At 46.7% G+C, this 27,624-nt stretch overlaps 1 protein-coding gene across 2 annotated transcripts in view; it reads right to left on the bottom strand.

The window, feature by feature from the left end:
• Positions 1–27,624, bottom strand: part of LOC111157570 (protein kinase C and casein kinase substrate in neurons 2) — a 135,101-nt gene that overhangs the window by 74,103 nt on the left and 33,374 nt on the right. Inside the window, exon 1 of one of the 2 annotated variants that reach the window (XM_022519094.1) lies at positions 12,284–12,495. The exons of the other annotated variant lie outside the window; for it this stretch is intronic. The gene's annotated coding sequence lies outside the window, so the exon portion shown is untranslated. Of the gene's footprint in view, positions 1–12,283; positions 12,496–27,624 lie in introns of those variants that run through there. 2 annotated transcript variants of the gene reach the window in all.

Genomic DNA, 27,624 nt, shown 5'->3' with positions numbered 1-27,624 from the left:
AGAGTGGCAGCACTCGGTCCCCCCTCCCTCCGGGTCAGACTGAGCACACCACCCGCCCTGCCCTCCGGAGGGGCCACAGCCCACCCGCACACCGAGGACAGCAGGAGGGAAGCACGCAGCATACCTGGACGCATCCATCTAGAAGGCCTCGGAAGTCTGCGTCTAGGATTCTTCACGAGACACACTGGCAGGACCCCGGAATGGCCCAGTCACTGCTGGCAAAATGCTGAAGAGGTCTGTGATTGATACTGTTTCTCTGTTACATGGAATCCAATCTGCCTTCGAGGTTGTGAGGATCAAATGGCCTTTGTCTGAGACCTGGCACAGAGCCAGCATGGGGGCCTTCGATGACAGCGAGCTGCCGGAGTGAGGGGGACTAGGGGCCAGTCGCAAAGCCTTCAGACACGACCACAGAGTCATGTGCCTTCTCACAAGCGTGACGGACACTTAGTCCCCATCCCAGGGCCAAGCACCAGGAGAGAATTCTGCACAAAGCGCAGTGGGACCACACAGGAGGGTGTGGACAGGGTGCACGGGGCTAACGTTTAGTGGGGACTCAGCAGCTGGGGAGGTAGGGAAGGGCATTCCAGGTGGAGGACACTGAGTGGCAAAGAGAAGGGCCACAAACTGCAGCCCAGGGGCACCCGGCTCTGAGGCCAAGCCCCAGAGCGGCTGTGGCTTTCAAGGAGGGAGAGATAACTGCCAAAGAATGGTGGGGTGCCGAAGGGCACGCCATCCAGGTCGCCTGCCTGTGTCACTCATTACACAGCAGGAAGGGTGACGTCCGCTCTGAGCCGCTGCTCTCCTCGCAACAAAAAGCAGCTCGTCCTGATGCGAGCACGGGCGGGAAACCACCGATGAGACATCGAGCTCATCAGCGCCGTCAGGAAGTAAACTACTCAAATACTTCTCAAGCAGCGCTGTGACTAGTGCCTTTGAAGTTTAAAAAAAAAAAAAAAAGTCATGCAAACCACAAAAGGATTTGACTTTTAAGTACTACGCACTCAACTATGGTGCCACTTTCTCAAGACAGTCTTCCGTTTCATTCAAATGTACAAGCACAAGCCAAAGCCTTCGGATCCGGAGAAAGCTACGGGGCCAGTGTGGACCTGGTGTGACAACAGACAACGGAGTTTTAACTTGACAGTGATTTTATTTCTTAAGAAGTTCATATAACATGAAGGTCACCCCAGTAATTTGGAAAAATGAATAGGGAACCCACTTATCAAGGAACAATCTAGAACTACTGAGCTACAACCAAACATAGAATCAGTAACTAAAGTTCCCTCTAAACAGGGAGAAAGAGCAGGTTTGTACTAGCTATGACAGGTGCAAATTTTACCTCCTAAACCTCAGTCTTCTTATGTGTAAAATGGCGACAAACATGGCCAACCTATTTCATGGGACGTTATGAGACACTTAAATGACATACTGGGGTGCCTGGGCGGCTCAGTCGGTTAAGCATCCGACTCTTGATCTCAGCTCAGGTCTTGACCTCGGGGTCATGAGTTCAAGCCCTGTGCTGGGCTCCACGCTGGGTGGCAGCCTACTTAAAAATAAAATAAAGTAAAATGAAAATAAACGACACATTAGATGTGAGTGCCTGCATTCACTAGGTGTGCCGGAAGCGTTCAACTCTACCTGGCCGTCTCTAGTCCAGCTCCTGCTGTCTCTCTGGCCCACAGGGCAGATGTCACTGGAGTAAAGCAGAACTCACACACAGAGAACGCCAAGAACACAAAACAAAAACCAAGCTTCTTACATATCTTTTTTTCCTGATGCTACCTAATAAACATTTCCAGTTACCATATTACAGAGAAAAATTTCCATTTATGATAAAATACCTAATTACCATATATAATAAGCATTATCTGAGAAGCTCTAAAGAAAATGCCTTGGTTACTATCTTAACTTCAATTTATATTACCAAGCACACATACATGCTCACATGCACACACACACGTGCACAGATACTTTACACACGCACAAATGCACACACCCTCTATGCCCAAGCATGTGTCCATGCACACACACATTCTCTCTCTCTCACACAGACGCAGAAAGAGCCTCTCCCTTTTTTTTTTTTTTTTTTTTTTTTTTTTTAAATCCTAAAAGGTGGTTTCATTAAAGCATGGGGTCAGGACCCCTGGACAGAAAGGGCTGCTGCCCCAGGATTATAAGGAACAACTGATTATACACTTTGGAGCTGGCACAGATGACGACAAAGGGAGTTTCCAAAAGGACTTTCAAGGCCCTATCCTTAATAAAACATTTCTCAGTTTGGCTAGCTCAAGAAATAGACTGTGTTCCAAATGTTTAAGCATTTTTAATAAAATATATAATGTATTCTGATAAACTCAGTAAAATTATATTAAATCAAAATATTTTTATAATTTTATGTATATTTATTCCAATCTTCTAAAAACATTGACTTTCTTTTTTATTTTTATTTTTTTTTTTTTAAGATTTTTATTTATTTATTTGACAGAGGGAGAGAGAGATCACAAGCAGGCAGAGAGGCAGGCAGAGAGAGAGGCGGGGAAGCAGGTTCCCTGCCGAGCAGAGAACCCGACGCGGGGCTCGATCCCAGGACCCTGGAATCATGACCCGAGCCGAAGGCAGAGGCTCAACCCACCGAGCCACCCAGGCGCCCCTGACTTTCTTTTTTAAAATTTATTTTTTATTTCCCACTTTTTTTTTTCTTTTTTTCTTTTTAAAACATTGACTTTCTGAATGCCAGAAACCTAGCTAAGAGCTGGGGGAAGGGAGCAAATACGTCCCTAATAAGACTCAGCCCTACAGCCCAGGAATTCACAGTACAGCCAGAAAGAGAAGACAAGATCACACCTGATTAGGGGACAGGAAGGAGAGAGGATGGAGGACAACGGAGGAGGGCAAGCAGGACTGCAGTTTACAAGAGGAAGGGGGAGACCTGAGGCCTGCGGCCAGGTGGCAGTGAGGATGAGGTGTCCAGCCTCGGCCCGGGCTCAGGAGCTGCTCAGAGAGGCTGGACATAGACCGAGGACAGCACCCAATGCCCACAAGGGCACAGGCGGCTCTGCTGTAGCCCCTGAGGTCTAAATCACTGACTACTGTAGGTTATTTAAAAATACAGGTTTAAGAGGGTCACTGGGGTGGCTCAGTCTTAAGCTGTCTGTCTTCGGCTCGGGTCATGGTCCCAGGGTCCTGGGACTGACCCCCGCATCAGGCTCCCTGCTTAGCAGGAAGCCTGCTTTTCCCTCTCCCACTCCCCCTGCTTGTATTCCCTCTCTCACTCTCTCTCTCTCTCTCTCTCTCTCTCTAATAAATAAATAAATAAAATCTTTTAAAATAATAATAATAAAGGTTTAAAAGTGGGTGGTTACACAGAGAAATAGTCCAGAAGGCTATGAACCAAAATGTGAACTGCTTCATTCAGCAAAGCGTACCGAGGGCTTCTGACACTCCGGGGACCAGAGGACTTGCAGACAGACCAGGAGAGAATGTCGCAGCAGGCGGTGTTGAGGGCTGGGCTGGGACAAAGCCAGTGGGGGACAGAGTGTTGGGGTCTACTATAGACAGGATGGTAGTCAACAAAGGTCTTCCGAGGAGGAGACATCTGAGGAAATACTTGAATAAATGTTAACATTTACTCACCCTCTCTGGATGGTGGATTATGTGAGTTTGGGAGTTTTCTTTTTGCGTATCTGTATTTCTTAATTTTCCCACCCTAAGAGTACTGTTTGGGTCATTAGAAAATTCTCAAATTCAAACTTTTGAAAATTCAAAAGGAAATAAGGAAAGGGCCCTAGGCACCTCTGTAATGTCCATAAGCATGAAACCCAAGATTTCTGGTAAAAATCCATGACCCTTATCTTCAAGTGACTGATAACTGGCCTGTGTATCACTTACGTTCACTCAGTACAAGTGCCCACACACCTTCCAGCCCTGTCCTGCGAAGCACCTGGGAGCACCTTCACTGCTGGAAAGGCCACAGGGTCCAGGCTTCTGGGCTCTTCCCTCTTCTCTGCATGCCAGTTTCTAGGTGATCTCTCCTTCCTGTGACTTTCAACACCAGTCCCCCACGGATGCCTCCTGACTTGACTTCCCCAGCACAGAACTCTCCTCTGCACTGCAGAGTCCAGCGCAGCCCCAACCACGGGCTCAGCGTCCACTCCTTGGCACCTGATGGGCCTCTCTGACACACTGCCCAAAACTCAGCTCAGGCTCCTCCATCCCCGAGACAGGCTCCTACCCAGTCTTTCTCTTTCAGTAAAGGGCTCCATCATCTATGTGGCCACTTAGGGCACATGCCCCCATGCCACCCCTGACGCCTCTCCTTCCCTCACACCCTACATCCATCAGCTCCACCTTGAAACAGAGTTAGAGTGCGGCCACCTCACACCATCTCTGCTTCGGCTACCTGGGATCAAGCCACCAAACTTAAAACTTGCCAACAGCTGTGTCTTTCAGCATGCTGGAAGACGCTCCTCACTAATCTACACTCCCCACCCTGACCCACAAGGTCCCATGTGATCTGCCCCCAGGTTCCAGCTCATTCCAACCCCCATCCCTGGCTCCTCCAGCTGTCGTGACCTTCCCGTGGGCCTCCAAACACGCCAGGCTCAGACCTATCTTCACGCCTGCTTCCCCTCTGCCAGGAACACCACCCCCCCACCAGGGTCTGCTGGCTTTGCTGCTTCACATCATCACACAGCCACTCACATATCACCTTCTTTAAAAAGCCCAACCCGTCCCCATTCCTCCGACACATCAGCCCCTAAATTCTGCTTTTTTTTTTTTTTAAGTAACAGTCTCCCGTGCCAAATTACGTGTTTATATACCATCTCTCACCAACCACAAGAACACAAGCCCCTGAAGAACAAGAACTGTGTCAAGTTCACCCCATATCCTCAGCACTGATGCACAATAGGAGCAAAATAAACATGTGTGGAACGAATGAGTCAAAGAACATGCTAGGCTCTGGCACAAACATGCACTATGACAGAACACACTTCTGTTCTCAGCAGCAAGACAAACCAGGTATCTTACGAGTCTCCCACTGAAAAATGTTAAAAGCTGAATAAATATAATTGTATCACTTTATTATACTCTAAATGATAAGGGAATCTAAAGACATCAAAAAGGCAAATTTAAAGAAGAAATATAAGTAGATAAGTCTTCTTTCTCTCTGATGTAACAGAGAGAGACAAAGAAAGAAAATATAAAAGATTGATTAAAGACTTGGGAAAGGGGCGCCTGGGTGGCTCAGTGGGTTAAGGCCGCTGCCTTCGGCTCAGGTCATGATCCCAGGGTCCTGGGATCGAGCCCCGCATCGGGCTCTCTGCTCAGCAGGGAGCCTGCTTCCCTTCCTCTCTCTCTCTGCCGGCCTCTCTGCCTACTTGTGATCTCTGTCTGTCAAATAAATAAATAAAATCTTTAAAAAAAAAAAAAAAAGACTTGGGAAAAACAGGGAAGCCTAACTTACATCTAAGAAACTTCCAGAAGGAGGTAACATTAAGGATGGGTAAGAAGCAATCTTTAAAGACCATTTCTCAGCATGCCTAAAGACACTCAACCACAGACTAAGGAAGCCCAATGAACTCAAGCAAGATTTTAGAGAGAGTGAGCCACACCAAGATAAAGTAAAACTGTAGAACCTCAAAAGCACAGAAAAGATCGTGGAGGCAACCAGAGAGAAAAGACCACAAAGAATGACAACTGGGCTGGGCGCCTGGGTGGCTCAGTTGGTTGGGCGACTGCCTTCGGCTCAGGTCATGATCCCGGACTTCCGGGATCGAGTCCCGCATCAGGCTCCCAGCTCTTTGGGGAGTCTGCTTCTCCCTCTGACCTTCTTCTCTCTCATGCTCTCTCTCACTCATTCTCTCTCAAATGAATAAATAAAATCTTTAAAAAAAAAAAAAGAATGACAACTGGGCTAAGAACAACAGAGAAAGCCAGAACACACTGTGGTGATATATTCTACACGCTGAGCAACAACATTTGCCAACTCAGAATTCTATACCCAGCAAAACTAGTTTTTTTTTTTTTAATTTTTTTTTTTTAAGATTTTATTTATTTAACAGACAGAGACCACAAGTAGGCAGAGAGGCAGGCAGAGAGAGAGGAGGAAGCAGGCTCCCCGCTGAGCAGAGAGTCCCATGTGGGGCTCGATCCCAGGACTCCGAGACCATGAGCCAAGCCGAAGGCAGAGGCTTCAACCCACTGAGCCACCCAGGCGCCCCACAAAACTAGTTTTTAATAAGAACTAGATATCTGGGGACGCCTGGGTGGCTCAGTTGGTTAAGCAGCTGCCTTCGGCTCAGGTCATGATCCCAGTGTCCTGGGATCGAGTCCCACATCGGGCTCCTTGCTCTGCAGGGAGCCTGCTTCTCCCTCTGCCTCTGCCTGCCATTCTGTCTGCCTGTGCTCGCTCTCTCTCCCTCTCTCTCTCTGATAAATAAATAAAATCTTAAAAAAAAAAAAAAAGAACTAGATATCTGCAAACAGGTAAAATAGATACCACCACCACCACCCTCCCAAAAAAGACATCACAGAAAAGAAAATTCTAAAGCGTCTATTTCAGGCAAAAAACAATGAAAGAAAGAAAGAAAAAAGAAAAAGATAAAGAAATGATCTCAGAGGCGCCTGGGTGGCTCAGTGGGTTAAAGCCACTGCTTTCGGCTCAGGTCATGATCCCAGGGTCCCGGGATCGAGCCCCGCATTGGACCCTCTGCTCAGCAGGAGGCCTTCTTCTCTTCCTCTCTCTCTCTGCCTGCCTCTCTACCTACTTGTGATCTCTGTCTGTCAAATAAATAAATAAAATCTTAAAAAAAAAAAAAAAGAAATGATCTCAGAGGGAAAGCTTGAAGCACAAGAAGAAAGAGTAAGCAAATATACACATAAATACACTAACATAGATAAACAGCACTGACTATATGAAACATAGTATCTAATTTGTAGGATTCTAAAATTCAGAAAGGAAATGCTGAATAAGTTGGGAGGAGTGTGGAGTTAAAATGTTTTAAATCCTTCTGAGAGAAAAGACATTACTTTGGATTTGTTATGTGTTAAACCATGCAGGGGATAACCACTAACGGGCTAGACAGAGGATTTAATTTCTAGACTAAGAGAGAGAGAGAAAACAAATGCAACGGAGGTGGGGGGCATGATGGAACTCAGCTGAAACAAAAGAAAACCAACGAAACAAAACAAAACACTTCCCAGAACTACAGCAAACAGAAAGCACAGGAACAAGAAAAGGCTGCTGCTTATCACCTTTTCTTTCTTTCTTTTTTTTTTTTTGTAGATTTTATTTATTTATTTGACAGACAGAGATCACAAGTAGTCAGAGAGGCAGGCAGAGAGAGAGGAAGGGAAGCAGGCTCCGCGATGAGCAGAGAACCCGATGTGGGGCTTGATCCCAGGACTCTGGGATCATGACCTGAGGTGAAGGCAGAGGCTTTAACCCACTGAGCCACTCAGGCACCCCAGCTTATCACCTTTTCTATTCAAATTGTACTGGAGTAAGAAAAGTCAGTAAAGGTACAACAATCAGAAGAGAAGAGAAAACCCCATCACTGTTGGTAGATGATGCGGGCTCCGCAGGGCTGAAGGCTCCCGGAATGACATCTGGAGCGATGGCTGGCAGCTACCGTGCATTTGGTTTCATTTCACGTGAGGAAAACAGCAGACTGACTTCACAGAAGAAGAAACTGAAACTCAAGGAAGTTAAATATCTTGCCCAAAGCCACCTGGCAAGTAAAAGGTTGGTTTTGAAATTAAGTCTATCTGTGCCCGCAGCCTAACCACGGTGCCCGCAGCCTAACCACGGTGCCCGCCACAGAGCAAGACAAACCACGACACCGCAGGGTAAGCAGCCCAGAGGCGGGTACCCCCGGGCGATCACGGGTGCCTGGAGCACCCACAAAAGCAAGACCAACCTGAGGAGAGCCAGGGAGAGAGCCAGGCGGTGCCAGGTCCACACAGGGAAGCTCGTTAGGGAAGGGTACTCCGGAGGGAAAGTGTAGTAGGCACTAGGGGAAAAAATCAAGAACGTGGCGGTGGGGGACGAGGAGAGGGAAGAGCTGAATACCACGAGGCCGAGCAGGGGCCAGCAGGCTAAGCCCCTGGAGGGCCACACTGGGGATGTGGACTCCTCTGGGAGGAGGAGGGACCTGGTCGCGGTCCAGGAAGGAAAGTTCCTCCGACAGAGGGTGGCGAACAGACCATTGAGCGTCTGGACCTGAGCCGTCCGACAGACCAGCCACCAGCTACAGAACCCTTGAACTGCAGCTAGCACCCCTGAAGAACTGTCTTTTTAATCTCCCTGACTTTTCATTCATGTTGATATAAATAGCCACATGTGCTTAGCGCGGCTGTACTGGGCCACACAGCTGTAGAGGTTAGACAGGAAGCAGGAGAAGGGCTTAAGCAACGGGACAGAGCAGTGACGTTCAGGACGAACAGAGGACACCGTGAAGGATTATGCTAGGTAGGAATGCGGGGCAGAGGAGGCCAGAGATTCAAAATTCCTCATTTGGGGGGCACCTGGGTGGCTCAGTAGGTTAAGCCTCTGCCTTCAGCTAGGGTTATGATCTCAGGGTCCTGGGATCGAGCCCCACATCGGGCTCGCTGCTCAGCAGGGAGCCTGCTTCCTCCTCTCTCTCTGCCTGCCTCTCTGCCTACTTGTGATCTCTCTGTCAAATAAATAAATAAAATACATATATTTTTTAATTCCTCATTTGGGAGTCAGGCTACGGGGTAATGTCACAAAGAGAAACAGCTTGGAAGGAAGAATTGGGTTAGGGTGGAGAGGAACCGGCTTGGGCCCAATAAATCAGAGGCAGCGTGGGTGCTACAGTCCAGCCACGGGGCACCCCCAAGTTGGGCACACTCTCTCCCATCTCCCTGCGTCTGCACACATGGTTTCCGCCGCCTCGTCTGCCTGACGGGCCCCTCTCTGAAACCCACCACAGGACTGTGACGTCTTTCCCCAACCTCCCCAATTCTTCACAGCAGAAGGTCCCTACAGCTCCAGAAGGAGACTCGTCGTGCTGGCGTTTAGAAGTCTCTACCCCACTGCCCTGGGAGCTCTCCCGCGACAAGGACTCAACCTCATCCTGACCCCGGGGCCAAGCCCAAGACCTGAGGTACACTCGGCGGACAAGAGACTCTGCAGGTGGGCAAACTCACCGTACGCACGCGCGGACACAGACGAGCAAGCCACCCGACCCAGCCACCCATCGTCCAGGTGCACCGTGCCTCCAGGTGGTGGCCTGTGCACAGCTGGAAATCAGCACAGAGCTCGCCAGGAGCCTGCACGGCCGTCGGTGAGAGCAGAGTCAGCGCCGGGGCGATCACAGCCCACATGCGTCCTGTTGTGAGTTTTCATCGTCATGACAACGTCTACCTTCCCAAACTCACACTCCTCAATCTTAAGCAGTCGACGAGATGCGCCTAAGAATAACTGTAACGTCTTGGAGTTCAACATTAAATATGCAAATATAGCGGCCCTGATGCTTGTCTGCGTGTCCTCAGGGTCTCGCTGTGTAATACTCTTCCCGCACCGTACGGGCCAGACCGCAGGGCGCCTGCGCTGAACACACTCACCGGCGGTGAATTAACAAAACATTTCTGCTTTCCGGGTCAACAGGTATTCAGCGCTGTGCCCTGTGCTATTTTTTCCCTTGTGCATCAGTTCATGGTGGAAAAGAACCATAAAGAGGTCACTTTGCCGTCCCCAAGCTGCCCTGGACTCCATTTATCCTGCTCCACCAGCCCTACCGATACTGAAAACAAAGACCGAATTCCAACTCGGGAAGTTCGACATTTTAGCCTGCTAGCTACATCAACAACATCTTGTCAAGTAAGCAAAATCATTCTCCCCTGATCTCCCTTAAGGACTCCACTGCAGAGCAGTTCTGATGAGAAACAAGACTGAGTACGAAACTCAGCACAGGCGTCATGCTAAAAAGAAAAAGAAGGAAAGAAAATTGTAATCCCTTACTACTGTGATGGCCAGTAGCACACATTTCAAATTCAGAATACTTCCTGTCAGATTCTTTAAGTTAACAAAAAATAGAACAATATGCTTCATTGGTCCACATAAAGATTAATTTCTTATGATTCACTAATGACAGAGTCTAATGAGAAAAATCTTTAGGCCAGATTCCCAGCACTGGAGATGTGAAGTAGGCACTGAGTCTGTTTCCTGGCATCAAGGTCGAACTAAAAGATGCAAATATATTTAGACCAAGCTGGTGAGACAGGAGCATAGTGCCTTCTGCAGCAACCACCATGGAAAGGGGACCACTGCAACCCATCCATTCACTCAAATTAATGGCCCATGTTTTCCACTATTACTTCCCCTCATATTCACATACACACACACACACACACACACACACACACACACACACACTCCCTCTCTCTCTCTCCTCTTTACCTGGATCTAGGATCTAGGATCTAGGATCTAGGATCTAGCTGGCATACTGGAAGAAGTTTTCTCAAGGCCTTAGAGAAGGTTCAAAGGCCACCACGAGAAGCTGCCCTGGAGAGACGCCCTGAACAGAGATGGAAATGAGGAAGGCCCACATGACACCAACAGCATAAACTCTCAGGGACTTCTGGGCCTATTAATTGTGAGATAATATGTGAAGAAAGCTGAGAGAAGAAAGGCTGGTGACCCAGAAGCCAGTCTAAATTCACTCAGCTATCAACAAGCCATGTGACCTTGGCCAAGTCAAGACAGTATGTCATCTCTAGGTCTTAAATGCTTTGTTAAAAAAAAAACAACAACAAAGAAGAAGGGCCTGACTATACCACCAGCAAGAGCCATTACAACTAAAATATTGTGTTCCCATCTTTCCAACTATGCCACCAAATGAACAGCAGAATTACATGGCTGGGCAAAACAGAGGACTAACGATGTATAAAAAGAAAGGGGGGGGGGCTTATTTTTACTACTGGCATTAATCTCAGACCTGCAAGACGTGTTTCAGTATGAAGTGACAATACTTCTCTGTTGTTTTCACAAACGCAGCATTTAAAGTTCATCTAGAATTCAGTAAGATAATAGTGTGAAGAAAATTTGAGGAGATCCTCAGAATTACAACAGTGAGGGCAAAACCTATGGACCTCATTAAGGTCTGAGAGAAAGATCACATGTTTGGTGAATTTCTAAAAAAAAAATAGGAAAACATGACCCTAAAAGTGTCAGAAATCCACAAATCATACAAGGTAATGACCTAGCAAGAAAATATGCTTCTCTATGTGGCATAGACTGTACCAGCATGGCATTTCTGGAGAACAGAAGGAAGACCCTGACGCTGCCTTTCTAATGTTCACGGCAATAGGTAATCCAAAAAGTATGTTCACTTCACGATGGATCGCTCAAGTACTGGGATTTTTAAAAAAGCAGCAACCCTCTAATTAGAGGCACAGCACTGCATAAACAAAAAGAAGGGAAAGGGAGGCACAATTTTCAATTCCGGAATATGACTTGCAGATAAGAAACAATTAAATACGCATGTGAGGCTGCTCGGTTGTTGGAACAATAAAACTTTTACATTTTGGTATCTACTAAAAATAAAAGCGCAGTGCCTAGTGACAGCAGTCAGATGGAGCAGAGGGCACCAGGGCCAGCTGCAAAGAGGAAGGAGAAAGAACTGACGGAGGAGGAAGGCAGAGGGGGCCTTGGAGCAAGCCGCATGCTAATTCTGGGAGTCTGGAGCAGACGGCCATGAAACAGCAGTTAGTGTCACCCAGAGAAGCTAATTTGTCCCCTGTTTCTCCCGAGTCCCATTTACGTGTTTGCAGGTTAGCTTTGGCTGTTAAGAAAGGAAATGGCAGCATGTAAAAGACATAATGCCTGACAGCAGGAAAAGAAAGCAACCCTCTACTAATAGTTAACTCAAGTAACTCACTTAGCTCCCCAGTAAGAAACAAGTACGTAGCTGGGCCAGAGCTTCTGATTCATTTCCTCTATTTAGGAATGAAGCATGCACGTAAGTTCTAAAACCAGAGTAAAAATTATAGAGCAGATCTTTCATTTGTTTAGGCCAAAGTCGATTCACCAAGGAAATCAAACATTTACTCTGACATTTTCTCAAGGCATTTTGGATAAAACCCTCCACACTGTTCGGTTAATGTTGAACATTTCCATCAAGAAGCTCTAAAACTAAGTGTGTTTAAAAGGTGAGATTTCTGTTAAATCAAGCACGCAGGAAAAAAAACATTAATGAAAACTGCTTTTAAAAAGGTCTCCCTTCAAGGAAATATAGGCTTTAAATAGCACACTCACGTTTTTCTGTCAAATGCCAGCTTCAACTGCCTCACTTTGCAGATCAGCTTCCGTACCTGCCTCCTTCCGACCCTGCCGGTACGTCTGACCTCCAGCTCCCAGCCGAATTCTCCCAGCACATTTCATCATTTCCTGTTGGCTGCCGACTCCTTGTGGGGAGATAAGGCCAGTCCCCGAAGCTGCTGCAGGCACCCTCCAGCCACCAGGTTCTCAGACCTCTGCTCCCGGCCAGCTAGGGCCATCACAGAAGAGCTTTCTTTTTGGAAAATGGCCTAACAGAATCTCAGTATATGAGAGAAAGTCGGAGACAGGAGATCGGAGAACAAAAGTCATAATACCCCTCCAAAATCAACTTGTATATAAACTAACTTATACTGCCTATGACCGTCTTAGAATCTCTCCTTGTATTTGATCCTTCCACTCAGAAGTAAAAAAAGACCTGCTCCGGAGCTAAGATGCCTGGCATCACAGGAGTTAATGCGACAGGGACTTCCCTGCACGGGATGATCTTACATTGTCCCTACACAGAAAACTCAACTTCTCTTTGGGACTCCAACAGCAAGGCAAAGCAGCTCAACAGTGGGGGACGCAGAGGAAGAGGGGGCGGGCTCAGTGCTGGAGAACCCAGGCTCTCTCTCCGCAGCACAGACAGCTCCAAAGACACTCATATGTGCTCATGTGATTCCCCAGAAGTAAAAACCAAAAACCAAGGTAAAAGTAAAAACCAAACCCCAAAACACCTTTCTTCCTAGAGTTTTACAAAGAATTAAAAATGAAGAAGAAACAAAGAATAACTATAACTTTAGGGAAAGATGTCCTAACCCATTTTAAAATGCATGCGCCCAGGGGGCGCCTGGGTGGCTCAGTGGTTAAGGCCTCTGCCTTCCGCTCAGGTCATGAACCCTGGGTCCTGGGACTGAGCCCCGCTCTCTGCTCAGCAGGGAGCCTGCTTCCTCCTCTCTCTCCGCCTGCCTCTCTGCCTACTTGTGATCTCTGTCTGGCAAATAAATAAATAAAATCTTTAAAAAAAAATGTATGCGCCCATGAGGACACACACAATATAATTCCCTCTAGATAAGGTGAAGAGAAGGCACCACGACACCGTGGGGCTTGAAGCCAGGGCAGAATGGCAAAGGGACCGGGCATGAAAGGGACCTCAGGAGCACTTCTGAGCAGGGCTCTGTTTCCTGAGCTGTTCGTATGCTGCATTTGTGAAAATTCATTGCTGCACCCACTTACAGTATGTGCACTTGTATGTATGTACATTTATTCTGTCTCAATAAAAAGTATTTTACAAAACATGCAACAATATCAAAAAATACAAACACTACAAGAAAGAGCAGGTACTGAAACTAATCTGTAAAAACACAAGAAATGCAAAAATCATTTCAAGGGCTCAATTTCTCCCAAAGTACCCTCCTAGAAGATACCCGTGCACCCTCCCCCAATCCCTATGGCAAGCTGGATGCTACATTTAAGTGGTGGTAGCCCGAAGAGAGCCAAACCAGACCCCCCCCTTGCAACGTGGGCCCCTAGTCTGACCTTGTGACACAAAACAAAATAGGTTGAAAATATCTTTCCAAAATCTGTATTTAGAAATTCCTTGATGGAAAAACAACAATAAAGCAAGGATCATATCAACACGAGGCTCAATTATTTGACATATGATAATAATTCATACTACTTGGAAATCATACTACCATTTCCCCCACCTAAAAAAAAAAACCAAAAACAACAACAAAACCACAGCTGTTGGGCCCACACCATGCAAACTTCGCTGTACCCCACGAGAAGCTTCACTAAATCGCTTGCAGTGCTCAACAGAGAGGCAAGGCTGAAGCACGGGGCCAGCCCCGCTCCCTGGTCTGCAGGGAGGCCGGCTACTTCCTCCTGGGGCTTACTGGGGATTTAATGGCCCTAAAGGTCATCTTATCCAGGGACACTAAAGCTGGAAAAGGCTGAATAATGTTTCTAGAGACTACTTCAGTGTGCCTGACCACAACGCACAGACAGGCTTTCTAAAAATAATGGCCTGGCAGTTATCTTCCAAAGCATTTTAACTAAATTTAAGCAGCACAAGAATATGGTCACAAAAGTCCTTTTCTGGGGGTATTTTCTTCCACTAAGAAAGAACAAACATCTGGGTTCTGGCAAACCAAGCTGACTTATCTCCTTTCCCTTTTCATCAGCTAGCATGATCAAAAACTCTCCTTTGCCCCAGAGCCCCACTTAGGCCTCTCAGTTATGAGACAGGTCAACCACATCGAGGTGGAGTGAGTTGTTTGTTTGTTTGTTTGTTTATTGTAATCCAACAAACACCAGCTGCTTTGTAAACACTCATATAGTACTTACTTTAGGGTTAATCGTGAAAAGAATCCCATCAGGGGACTGTCACCTCCTCCACTTTCCAGCTCAGATAATTGAGGTACAGAGACTGTATTACCTGCCCTGTGTCCCAAAGCTGTCACGTCGAGGAGCCAAACCCAGGCAGTCTGCTTCCAGAACCCAGCTGTTAACCATTACACTACCTCTCCATGTTGGCGTCCCTCAATAAATCAGAAGTGGGTCCTGGACAGAGCTGCCACGTAATAAAAATCTGATTTGAACTGAATTAAGAATGCAGATAGTGGTGGGATGACGAAGTCATGAGCCTGGCTTTCCAGTAGGGCTGGGGCATTCTCTCCCGGGCCCCACAACCTCGACCAGCAGGTTCCTAGCTAGAGAGCAGCTGTCCTACCCCCTAAGGCGGTACCGGGACAGACACACTGCTCCAGGGAAACCCACCTGCTAACCTCTCCCATGTGGTGCCTAAACTGGTATTTCCAGTTCCAATCTGGTTTCTGTCACCAGACTTGAAACCTTTGGGCATTCATTCCACAAACATTAGTGCCAGGCACAGGGCTTAAGGCCTTGGGGTCCCATGGTTGAAAAAGCCAACATCCCTGCCCTGGACTGCTCAGTGTATGGGCAGGGCAGATGTATAAATAAAGAAAAATGGCAAGAGCTGATAATGAACCAACACGCCCTGAGGGCTGAGGGAACACTATGAAGGCAGCAGTGAGCTAGGGGGGGAAGCAGGGTCAGGGAAGGCTTCATGAAGGAAGGGACAGGATTCGGTTCTCCAAGAGCTTGCCATCAACCTACTCAAACCATGTAGAGTAAGGCCAAAAAAATTTCTGAAACAAAATCCAGCAAGCCGAAGACTACCAGTGACTTCCTGTCCTCCGTCCTCAGCTGATGGCTGAGTCCATGCGCAGCAGTCTTTGGCCCAGCGTCAGAAACAGACATGAGGGCGACACCGGACTGGCTGCATCTTCTCTCGGATACCTCTGTTCTCTTATAGGTTGAAAATGGCTGCCTTTACTGAGCTCTTTCAAAAGACTCCGTAAGATAGGTACGACTATCCTCGTTGTACAGAAGAAAACCACCACAGAGAAATTAAGCAACCTGCCCAGTATCACCCAGCAAATAATGGCAGAATGGGATTTGAACTCAGGCCTACCTGATACTTTCAAAGCACATCCTCTCTCCACCACACTCATGCCTGCCACGGAACTAGGCCCATGAGGAACATGAGGATAGCTGGCAACAGGTCATGTCATATGGGGGAAAGAACAAAATTTTCCCCACATGATTTTTCCCTATTCCTCTATTGGTCTGTCCTTGCTTTAATGCCACACTTTTTCTAAAACAGCTTTATTGAGATGTAATTCACATACTATAGAATTCAGCCATTTAAGTATAGAATTCAATGGTTTTTAGTGTATTTACAGAGCTGTGCAACCTTCACCCCAGTCAATTTTAAGACACTGTCATCACCTCAAAAAGAAGCCCCATGCGCTTTAGCTGTCATCTCTGTCTCCCCAATTCCCCAACCTGAAACAACCAGTTACTCTTACAAGGTGATTCTTAAAGAGCTTATGGGCACACGGTCATGAGGTTGTTAATAAAACAGCGCAAATTGTAGTTGTGCTTCAGTCCTCCCTCCTGGGCTAAAGCTAACAGCTGAGCCCAGACAGGGCCAGGGAAAAGCCAGACAACTTGGAGGCAAGTACTGCGGTGAGAGGTGGGAGTATCTGGCTGCCCCATGCTGGAGGGGCTCCACGGTTCTCACGCCCCTAAACTTAGTAAGCCCTCAATGCCGAGCCCCATGGTCAAGCAGCTGCCAGGATGGTGGAGTCATGCAAGAGCTCTAGAAGATCCCCTCTGGTCACAAGACCTTACACCATTAAGATGCCATCTCCCTGCCTCCAGAAAGACAAACCAGGATGATATCTGCTATCATAGATGGGGGTAACCAGAACAGAGTTGTTCTGAGAAGCCAAACTCTTCAAGGATTGATTATCAAGACTAGCAACGGCCTGGAGGAAAAGTGCCTCCTCTGCTCTTTCCCCCAGGCTTCCTCAAGTGCTAAGGAGAGTTGGAGGAAAGGGATCTACACACAGACCATGCACATACTTCTGCAGAGCCCTGAATTCTCTAGTCACTTCTGCATACAGATCACGATGCCGCTCCATGCAGCATCGCCACATAGTACAAAACTCCTCAACACCGAAGAGGAATGAGCTTCTGACAGATGCACACAGGTTCATCACAGAAAGTTCTTAGTGAGCAAAAGAGACCAGATGCAAAAGGGTGTGCACTGTGTTCTAGATACATGAAATTCCAAACCGGGCCAAACAAATCCGTAGTGACGGAGCAATGTCTGCCTGGGGCCAGGGGCTGGGTGGGGGCTGGCCAAGCAGGGCACAAGGAAAGTTCTGAGCTGATGGAAATATTCTCTGTCTCACGTGGGACAGTGGCTACACAGGCGTATCCATTCATCAAAGCCCCTAAATGGGTCCGCTCTGTTGTTAAAATAATACCTCAATGAAGAGAAAAGGGAGGGGAGAGGTGGGGAAGGGAGGGGGTAATGAGGGCAAGAAGACAGGAGAGAAGCCTGCTGCGGAGCCTGAGCAATGCCCTCTGTGGCAGCGCGGCCACAGCCATCACCAAGGACTGTCCTGCAAGGGGCTGCCAAGCCCGGGCCTTGCCAGCGCGCGTGCATCGCACTGGGTCTCAGTTCTTGAACGACTGATCCTCTAACACATACAACTGATTCTGATGAACCTGAACGGTCCACTTTCTGACTGGTTAACTCAGCTCTCCAACACCCCCCCCCCCCCCCCCGCAGTAAAAAGTGTGATGACGTCAGCCAGCGACTCAGCAGTGGCTGCTTTCTGTGACAGGCTCCAATGGCTGTTTGACAGTCAGTGAACAAGTAAAACCTAATGTGATAATTACAGGTATTAGCTTTTCTTCTCCTCAAATGATAAGTAAATCTTAAGTTCTAGAATTTAAATAGGTTATATAGGTTATATAAAACATTCTTATCCTTATCGTCAATCTTTTTTTCTTTTTTTTTTGGTTGGGGGAAGAGGGTAGCGGCTAGGTTCAAATCCTAGGTGTTAGCCTTTCATATTTTTCATGAAACAAGACATAAATAGAGCCATCTTGCCTTTAGTCTCTCTCTCTCTCTCTCTCTCTATATATATATATACACACACACACACACACACATGAATAAACCAAGCCAAATTTCTAACATTCTCCATCAAAGAAGGTGCCAGAACAAGCTGAACTAAGTACTAGTTCTATCTTTGGCAAAGTTAAAAAAAAAAAAAAATTAAAACCCTTTATATAAGCTTCTTTGCTTCCCTGGCAGTCACCCAAAACTAAAGAAAAAAAAAAAATGAAGCCAAACTAATTAAAGCAGAAAAGCCCAATTGAGAAAAACTTCAAAGCACCAATGTGATATGAAAAATATGTTAATTTCTTTTCTTACACATTTTATAAAATGCCACCATGAGAAGAAACACCTGGGCTTCTAACACAACATCTCAGTGGTTAAGACATCACCTGCAGTTCTGGAGCCAGCTCAAGCCTTCCTTGGACAACACACCGAAGATGGAAAATGATCTCTGAAGGAAGGTTTGAATTCAAAAAGGAGTGGTGAACAAGATTTGCGGTGAGTTTTGGGGTATTTTTAGGACTAAAGTTATAGCTCTGCTCCACTCATGTTTTATTGGAGGTTTACGGGTGTGATTTTCCCCCTCATTTGTTTCTATGTGCCTTCTCTATGCTAGACTCTGCAAGTTACAAGCTAAATAATTCCCTACACTTGTCCTTAAGCAGCTTAGAGGAATGTAAACAAACAAGCACCCAGAGGCCCATACAGTGTGACAAGAGCCACACAACAGAACTAGGAAGGGCAGCTTCACTGACCAGGGCATGCCACTAAGGGCAGGAGCACCCATTGCGACGCTACCAACTTTATTTCGTCCACTATGTGCACTTAAAAAAAAAAAAAGAAAAACCAATCACCTCCCATTATTTCATTTCAAAGGCATTTTAATAATAAAACAGGCATTTTAATACTAAAAAGCAGGTCCTACAACTTCAGAATATATCTAAAGCTTCAAATTAAGTATCTCTAGCTTTGTAAAGAATAATGACAACATTGCTATTTTAGCCCCATGGCAGTAAAAATACCATCATGAGCGGGTGTTTAGAAACCCTGCAAACAGGTGAAAATTAGGACTATTTTATGACGTTTTATATACATCTGCCAGGATCTTTACATACAGTGACTCTATACGTCATGATAACCCTGCAAGGTGGGAGTACTGTCCCCGTTTTTCAGAAGAGAAAACAAGAGCCCTGGGGGAAGTGGTTTGCCCATGGTCACACAGCAGTCACAGTGCACAGAGCTACTACACATGCTTCCCTCTGACAGCAGAGCCTGTCCAGTCCCACCAACATGCTGGGATGGTGTGCGAGAGCTCTGGCTGACCTCTGAGGTCCTCATTAAGAAATAAACATGTTCTACTGTTGTTGCTTTTAAGATCACAAAGGAAGCTCTGCTGCTTTTTTTTTTTTTGGTAGTCCCAAAAAACCAACACAAACCCTTTGTGAAACCAAGAGAGGTATAAATATGTAAATAAACAGAAATCATGATCCCAAGCATTCCAGAATGCTCCCTTTACCTTCACCTTCTCCATTTGGATCAGTGCTAGGGATAAAGAAGATGGAAAAGATGAGAAAAGATCAAGAACCCTGGAGTGCTGGGTTGCTCAGCCGGTAACTGTGTGTCTTCCGCTCAGGTCATGATCCCCGGGTCCTGGGATCAAGCCCCACATCGGGCTCCCTGTTCAGTGGGGAGCCTGCTTTTCCCTCTTCCTGCTGATCACCCTGTTTGTGCTGTGCTCATGCTCTCTCTCCCTTTCTCTCTCTGTTAAATAAATAAATAAAATCTTAAAGAAAATAAAATCAAAAATCCCAAAGTGCCAAGAAACGGGACATATGAACCCTTCCTCAAGAATACTATTCTTGGGGCGCCTGGGTGGCTCAGTGGGTTAAAGCCTCTGCCTTCGGCTCAGGTCATGATCTCAGGGTCCTGGGATTGAGCCCCACATCAGGCTCTCAGCTCAGCAGGGAGTCTGCTTCCCTTCCTCTCTCTCTCCCTGCCCCACTGCCCACTTGTGATCTCTATCAAATAAATAAATAAAAATCTTAAAAAAAAAAAAAAAAAAAGAATACTATTCTTCAAGGGCGCCTGGGTGGCTCAGTTGGGTAAGCAACTGCCTTTGGCTCAGGTCATAATCCTGGAGTTCTGGGATTGAGTCCCACATCCGGCTCCCTGCTTAGCGGGAGTCTGCTTCTCTCTCTGATTCTCCCCCTTCTTGTGCTTTCTCTACTCTCAAATAAATAAAATCTTAAAAAAAAAAAAACTACTATTCTTCAATTTAGCATGTAATAGTTATACATTTAGAGTTTAATGAATGGATCTAAAGCCTGTAGACAGCGCTGAGTGCTATATAAATTCAATTTAAAAGATATGGTCTATGGGGCGCTTGGGTGGCTCAGTGGGTTAAAGCCTCTGCCTTCGGCTCAGGTCATGATCCCAGGGTCCTGGGATCGAGCCCCACATCGGGCTCTCTGCTCAGCGGGGAGCCTGCTTCCTCCCCTCTCTCTCTCTCTGCCTGCCTCTCCGCCTAGTTGTGATCTCTGTCAAATAAATAAATAAAATCTTTTAAAAAAAGAAAATAAAAGATATGGTCTCTAACCCCTAAAAGCTTCCATTCTCGGGTCTGAAATGTGATTATAAATAGAACACCAACTGAGGCACCTGGGTGGCTCAGTTGGTAAAGCAGCCGACTCTTGGTTTCAGCTCAGGTCATTATCTCAGGGTTATGAGATCAAGCCCCACATCGGGCTCCGCCACTCTGCATGGAGTTTGCTTGAGATTCTCTCCCCCTCTGCCCCCATAGCTACTCACACACATACTCTCTCTCAAACAATCTTATAAATAGAATACCCACTACAAACTTACTTTACATCTCACTTTACAAATTTTGTTTTTCTTCTACTTTTACCATTTAAAATTGAAGTCTACTGCACTTAAACAATCTTAAATAATAAATATATCTATATAGATATATATAGATATACACAATGTCCCAATAGTACTTCAACGTGGGATGAGCTCCCGCCAAGTGAAGAGATTACAGAGGCTGGTGCCCTATAGGACCTCCACGCCTGCGTGGGAAAGGCAGAGCTGAGTGGGGCCAGGCAATGGAGAGGGGCAGCGGTGAGCAGATGCACGGCCTTGGCAAGCTTCTAGGTTCCTCCATCTGTAATCATAGCTTAAGTCACGGAAGGGTCAATGGGCCCTCTCTAGGATAGGGTCGAAACACAGCAGGCACACACTTACGTGGCAGGGCCTAAGGTCAACCCCCAGGAAAATCAGACAGCAGGCAACCAACGACATAATCTGAATGGAAGCAAACCCATAGTGGCCACAGGGAATGAAGTATGGAAACGGACGGGGCTGGTTCAGCAGATCTTCTGAAGGAAAAGAAAGAGAAGGGACTTTGCCAAGAGGCCAACTGGACTGACTGGCAGAGTGCCGAGTCCAGAACAAGTCTCGCAGGCGCACTGTGAGCCACCTGGCAGGAGTCACAAGGAGAAAGCAAGCTGCTCAGCCTGGCAGTGGTTGCTTTACCTCTGTGACAGGTGACCCAGCCGAAGACAGAGCACAGACAAGGAGCACATTTCTCCACGAGAGTGAGGTCAAGAAGGGCCAGTTACAAAACAGTTTAAATCATACGATCTTATTTGTCTTTAAAAATCAGGTTTGTGAGGAAACGTAACAATCTGGGAAAGTGTACGTCCAGGTATTGACAGTGATAATTGACAAACTGAATATTTGTACTTGTATTTTACAAAGCCGATGCACTGATCTTACAATGAAGGAATACACTGAGTTCACTGGGAGATTTTAAAGCCAGACGGGTGACTCCCAGGCAGCTAGCAGAAGGGCTGTGGCGAGACCAATGGCGCACAGAGAGCGCTTGGGACCACAACACCCCCAACATCTGAGCACCAACAGACACAGAGGGCAGAGCCCTGCCTGCAAGGCTTCCATAAATCCTCTGCTCTGGATAAACCCTGGAGTAAGATGCTATCAAGCAAAGCCTGACACCTCGTCCCCCAGAGGGAAGCCCATCGCCCCTGTAGCCGGCTTCACCAAACCCAGACCATGAACATAGGCACACAAAGCTGTATGAAGGCCTCTGATAGGTCAGAAGGTCCTGTGACAGGACCTACGTACTTGGATTAGGGCTGGGGGAAATTTTATCAACAGTTGAGAGTACTGACTTCGAGGGCCAAGATGTGCCCTAAAAACGTGGCACTGAGTGTGCTTACTATGCTCTGTGACAGCGTTCATCTTCACAATTCCTCACTCTGTGACCGTGGGTTTCCAGGTTAATAGGAGGGGAACACCATGAGTGAGCTCACCCAGACCTGGGGTCCCTTTGTGCTTGTCCCCCCAGTACACCCGCTCCAAACCCACTTACAATTCCCCACCTACTGAAAAGTGTCTTGAGGCTCAGGAGAGGGAACTAGGATCTTTAAATGGCGTCAGTATTTCTCTGCTACACTTTTTGAAACAACAGATTCACAGTCTGTAATGTCAAAATAATGCACGTATAAGAAATGGGCTATGTCCAAATCTGTCAGATTCAGATACTCTTCCCAACAAATTAATAGGACAATAAACAGTGAAGATTTTCTTTCTGTTCCACAAATGTATTCCAACTAATTTGTAACTTCATTTTATGTAGAATTATTTTCTGATGGAACACCAATTATTTTTCATCCTCAAAGATGTTGAGAAATATCATTATATAATTTTCAGCAGTACCACTTAACAGTGATTTACATGCAAGTTTTTCTTCCTATGGAGGCCTTGGGGAAGAACCAAATACTTTTTTTTTTTTTTTTTTTTTTTTTTGACAGATCACAAGTAGGCAGAGAGGCAGGCAGAGAGAGACAGGAGGAGGCAGGCTCCCCGCTGAGCAGAGAGCCCGATGCGGGACTCGATCCCAGGACCCTGAGATCATGACCCGAGCCAAATACTTTTAAGATGAGTAACAGCCTGAACAACTCTGGCAACAGCCAATACCATAACACCTACACTATCGGAACAATCTGGGATCCATTATATCCGTAGACTGGAAATGTTTCTTCTTCATCTTTTATGGAAAATGCCAAATATATAAAAACTAGAGACTAGAATAATGTCGCCTAGTTTCAACAATTATCAACAGAGGACTAATCTTGTTTCACTTCAGATTGTGAAAATCGTTAAATGCTCATAGAATCATGTGGCCCAAACGTGTTTTTACGAGACCTGGCAGGTCCAAAGCATGAGCCTCAGTCTGGAAGAGGAGACACAAAGCAAGCAGAGGTCCTCATCTGAAGGGAATGGCAACTTTATGGGGAACCAGAGTCCACGTAAAATGTGTATAAAACCAAAGAATAAAAATACCAAGCCCCCAAGGTGAGCCTCACTAAGGGGAAGTCATATGGATGTCACTATACACCCTGAGAAGACATGGTAAGGAAGGCACTTCACCTCTTCCCCAAGTACCCAGTATTCTTCCCCAAAACTCATAAGCCCGGTCCAATAATGTGAAAAAAGAAAAAAATGAGGCAAACCCAAATCGAGGGACATTCCACAAAATATCCGACTAGCGCTCTTCAAAATTGTCAAGGTCGTGAAAAGTTAACACAGAAACTGTCACAGATGGAGGAGACCAAGGAGACAGGACAATTGAACTCAATGTAATATCCTGGGCTGGATCCTGGAACAGACAGAATCTCAGTGGAAAAACCGGTGAAATCCAAGTCAAGTCTGTAGTTCAGTTAATAACACTGCACCAAAGTGAAATTCTTCATTTTGACAACTGTGCTGCAGTTACATAAGATGTTAACATTAGGGACGCCTGGGTGGCTCAGTTGGTTGGACGACTGCCTTCGGCTCAGGTCGTGATCCCGGAATCCCAGGATCGAGTCCCGCATCGGGCTCCTGGCTCCGCGGGGAGTCTGCTTCTCTCTCTGACCTTCTCCTCGCTCATGATCTCTCTCACTGTCTCTCTCTCAAATAAATAGAATCTTTAAAAAAAAAAAAAAAAGATGTTAACATTAGGGGAATTAGGTGAAAGGTATATGAGAATGCTCTATATAGTCTTTGCAACTTTTCTGTATACCTAAATTTTTTCCAAAATAAAAAATTATCAGAGAAATCATATAAAAAATTTAACTGCCTAATAAATATTCATTATATCCTTCACAAGAAAGAGTCAATGGCAATGTGGACTTCGTGTATTTTTTTTAAAGATATCTTTTTTTTTTTTTAAGATTTTATTTACTTAACAAAAGGAGAGAGATCACAAGTAGGCAGAGCAGCAGGCAAGGGGAGGGGGTAAGCAGGCTCCCCGCTGAGCCACCCAGGCACTCCAAGATTTCTTTATTTTAGAGAGAGAGAACAAAAGGGAGCAAAACTAGGGGGACGGGCAAAGGGAGAGGGAGAGAATCTAAGGCAGACTTCCCACTGAGCACAGAGCCCACCTTCCAGGGCCAAAATCAAAAGTCAGCCGCTTAAGCCACCCAGGTGCCCTGAGGTCTTTATTTTAAAATTCAGCCGGGGTGGCTGGGTCGGTTAAGGGTCTGACTCTTGATCTCAGCTCAGGTCTTGACGTCAGGGTCCTGAGCTCAAGCCCTATATGGGGCTCCACACTGGGTGTTGAGTCTACTTAAAAAATAAATAAATGGGGGGCCTGGGTGGCTCAGTGGGTTAAGCGACTGCCTTCAGCTCGGGTCATGATCCCGGAGTCCTGGGATCGAGCCCCACATCGGGCTCTCTGCTCCGCGGGGAGTCTGCTTCTCCCTCTGACCTTCTTCCCTCTCATGCTCTCTCTCTCTCTCTCAAATAAATCAAATCTTTTGATAAATAAATAAAATAAAACAAAGTTCAGCGAGGGAAGATGAAACATCAAGAAAACAATCTGCTAAACAGTCTCAAAGAAAGGAAGGGGAAGCACCTTGAAACAAGGCAGGGCCCCTGAAAGCTGAAGGCCATGCAGGGCAGCTGATGGGAGTGTACCCCAGTACACAGAGCAACTGACTGCAATAATGAACCGGGTTGACAGAGGGGACTTCCAAACCACTAGACTGTCCTGCCTGGTCTCCCCTGACCGCCCCCTCCCTGACTGCCCGGGCTCTCGCCTCCAGCACCTCTCTTCATTCTTGCAGCAAATTCTGAGGGACTGCAAGCTCATGGAGTGAAACTAATAAAAGGAGGAGGCATTACCTACCACCGTATGATAATTCAGTTTTAAAAAATGTTTTTTTCTGTATCTAGAGGAAAGATGAGCCGTGACCAGAACTACACTAGGAAATTGGATGCCGGAACTCTGCACAGGGGATGAGCTAGCTGGAAGCAGCAGGATCCTGCCTCGGTCCTTCTGACCAGGAGACCGCGCTGGGAAGGACGGAGCCTACTGCCTCACAATGACTGAAAATTCACTCAAGCTTTTCAATAGCTTTGCACTTAACATAAACAGTGTGTTCTTTATAAGAGTACCTTCCTACGTTTCAAACAGGACACAATTCTAGAAATAAAAGCACGCACCTGGGTTTTCAAATCATGAACCACATGTGGGGATTTAATTCATTCTGAACCGGATGTAAGAAAACTTCTGTGGCGAGTCAATGCAGAATAAGCACCTTAGCTCCGCGTCTGAGCAAATGTCTCACACCTAAAGAAAGGTCAGCTCGAGGAAGAATTTATGTGAAATATTCCTACCCAGATGCCCTGCAACAAAATTACTGAATGACAAAGAGAGAAAACCAGCCGTGATTTTTTGAAACAACCCTTATCAAAAAAAGGAGAGACACATTTAAAAAAAAATTGCATTTGCTCTCCAAAACAACAGTTTGAAAACGACAGAATCTGCTGTTTCTCACTGATGAGCAGCTTCATTATTTCTGCTTATCCAGTAATTGAAGAGTATCTTGCAAAATTCAGGTCAAAACTTCCCCAGTGCTCTGAATTATGCAACCAGGAGTCTGGACAATAGTGCCACTGACCCAGCCCTCCACTGAGGCTTCGTTCTTCAACTTCACATTGAGAAAAAGGCCACATATGCTTTTTCCATTCATTTTTTAAATGTTTAATTTATTATTTTTTTAAGATTTCATTTATTTATTTATTTGCCAGAGAGAGAGAGAGCACAAGCAGGCAGAGTGGGAGGCAGAGGCAGAGAGAGAAGAAGGCTCCCCGCTGAGCAAGGAGCCCAATGCGGGACTCGATCCCAGGATCCTGGGATCAGGACCCGAGCCGAAGGCAGCAGCCCAACCGACTGAGCCACCCGGGCGACACTTACATGTTTTATTTAATAGAAACTCTCCATATACACCTTGGACTTGGCACATTTGGCAGTTCAGACGTAGGGAGCCAGTTCTCGGGCCGTGCGCCAGGGCTCACCAGGTTTGGTGAGCCCCACACCAGCCCCAGGCAGAGCAGCCTTCCCAGATGCCCAGGGGGGTGGGTTGCCCAACTATGAGAAAAGGACCAGCACCTCCCACCTCTCAGGCTGCTGAGAGGATTAAATGAGACAAAATATGTGACCGCCCATCCTGCCCCCAAATCTAAGCCTCCTTCACTCCAAATCCCTCTATGCACTCTGCTGCTGGCCGCCCTCGATGTGGCCCACCAAGACCCAGGTATGACAGAACAAAAAGCCAGTTCCACCAGGAGCCAGCAGCTTACTGTCCCCCCACAGCGCTTTCCCGTGAGCACCAGAGGACAGGTGCCATAGGCAACACACTCCTCAATCAATGGAATGTGAATTTTATTTGTATCCCATCTACCTCTCCACTGATTTCCATGAGGAAGAATTTTCCTTTCTTTTCCTGAGAGAGAGAGAAAGCAAGTGAGCAAGCCTGGTGGGGGGCTGGGATCTTCAGCGGGCTTCATGCCCAGCGTGGAGCTGGACGCAGGGCTTAATCTCACCACCCTGAGATCACTGAAATCATGACCTGAGCCAAAATCAAGAGTCAGATGCTTAACCGACTGGGCCACCCAGGGGCGCCAGAAGGATGTTTCTCTCGATGCTCCTCGTCTGTTACGCAATGCCTAACTCCTCCCCCAGGAGAAAACAGTAGGGTACTCCTCCTAGAGGGCAGGAGACAATACCCAAATACAGGCTTCTTGTGTCAGTGGAGATTTTTTTTTTTAATTTTGTTTATTCATTTGAAAGAGAGCACAAGCATGGTGGGGGAAGGGGGAGGGAGGAGAGAGCAGAGGGAGAGGGAGAAGCAGACTCCCTGCTGAGCAGGAAGCCTGAAGCAGGGCTCCATCCCAGGACCCTGGGATCATGACTTAAGCCAAAGGCAGACGCTTAACCGACTCAGCCAGCCAGGTGCCCCTGGGTGGAGATCATCATTAAAAGATCATAAGCAAGGGGTGCCTGGGTGGCTCAGCCATTAAGCATCTACCTTCGGCTCAGGTCATGATCCCCTTGCTTATGTTCCCTCTCTCACTGTGTCTCTCTCTGTCAAATAAATAAATAAAATCTTAAAAAATAAATAAAGAAAGAAGTCAGAATAACAAAGCTGGCGGCATCACAATCCCAGGTTTTAAGATACACGGCAAAGCTGTGGTAATCAAAACAGTATGGGCCCGGGGGCGCCTGGGTGGCTCAGTGGGTTAAGCCTCTGCCTTCGGCTCAGGTCATGATCTCAGGGTCCTGGGTTGGAGTCCCGCATCGGGCTCTCTACTCAGCAGGGAGCCTGCTTCCCTTCCTCTCTCTCTCTCCCTGCCTCTCTGCCTACTTGTAGATCTCTGTCTGTCAAATAAATAGGTAAAATCTTAAAAAAAAAACACACAAAAAAACAGTATGGGCCCGGCACAAATACAAACACAGATCCATGGAACAGAATAAAGGGCCCAG

This window comes from Enhydra lutris, unplaced genomic scaffold (genome assembly GCF_002288905.1).
Source record: "Enhydra lutris kenyoni isolate GAN:26980312 unplaced genomic scaffold, ASM228890v2 scaffoldscaffold55, whole genome shotgun sequence".
Classification (NCBI taxonomy): domain Eukaryota; kingdom Metazoa; phylum Chordata; class Mammalia; order Carnivora; family Mustelidae; genus Enhydra; species Enhydra lutris.
This window is presented reverse-complemented; position numbering and strand designations above follow the sequence as displayed.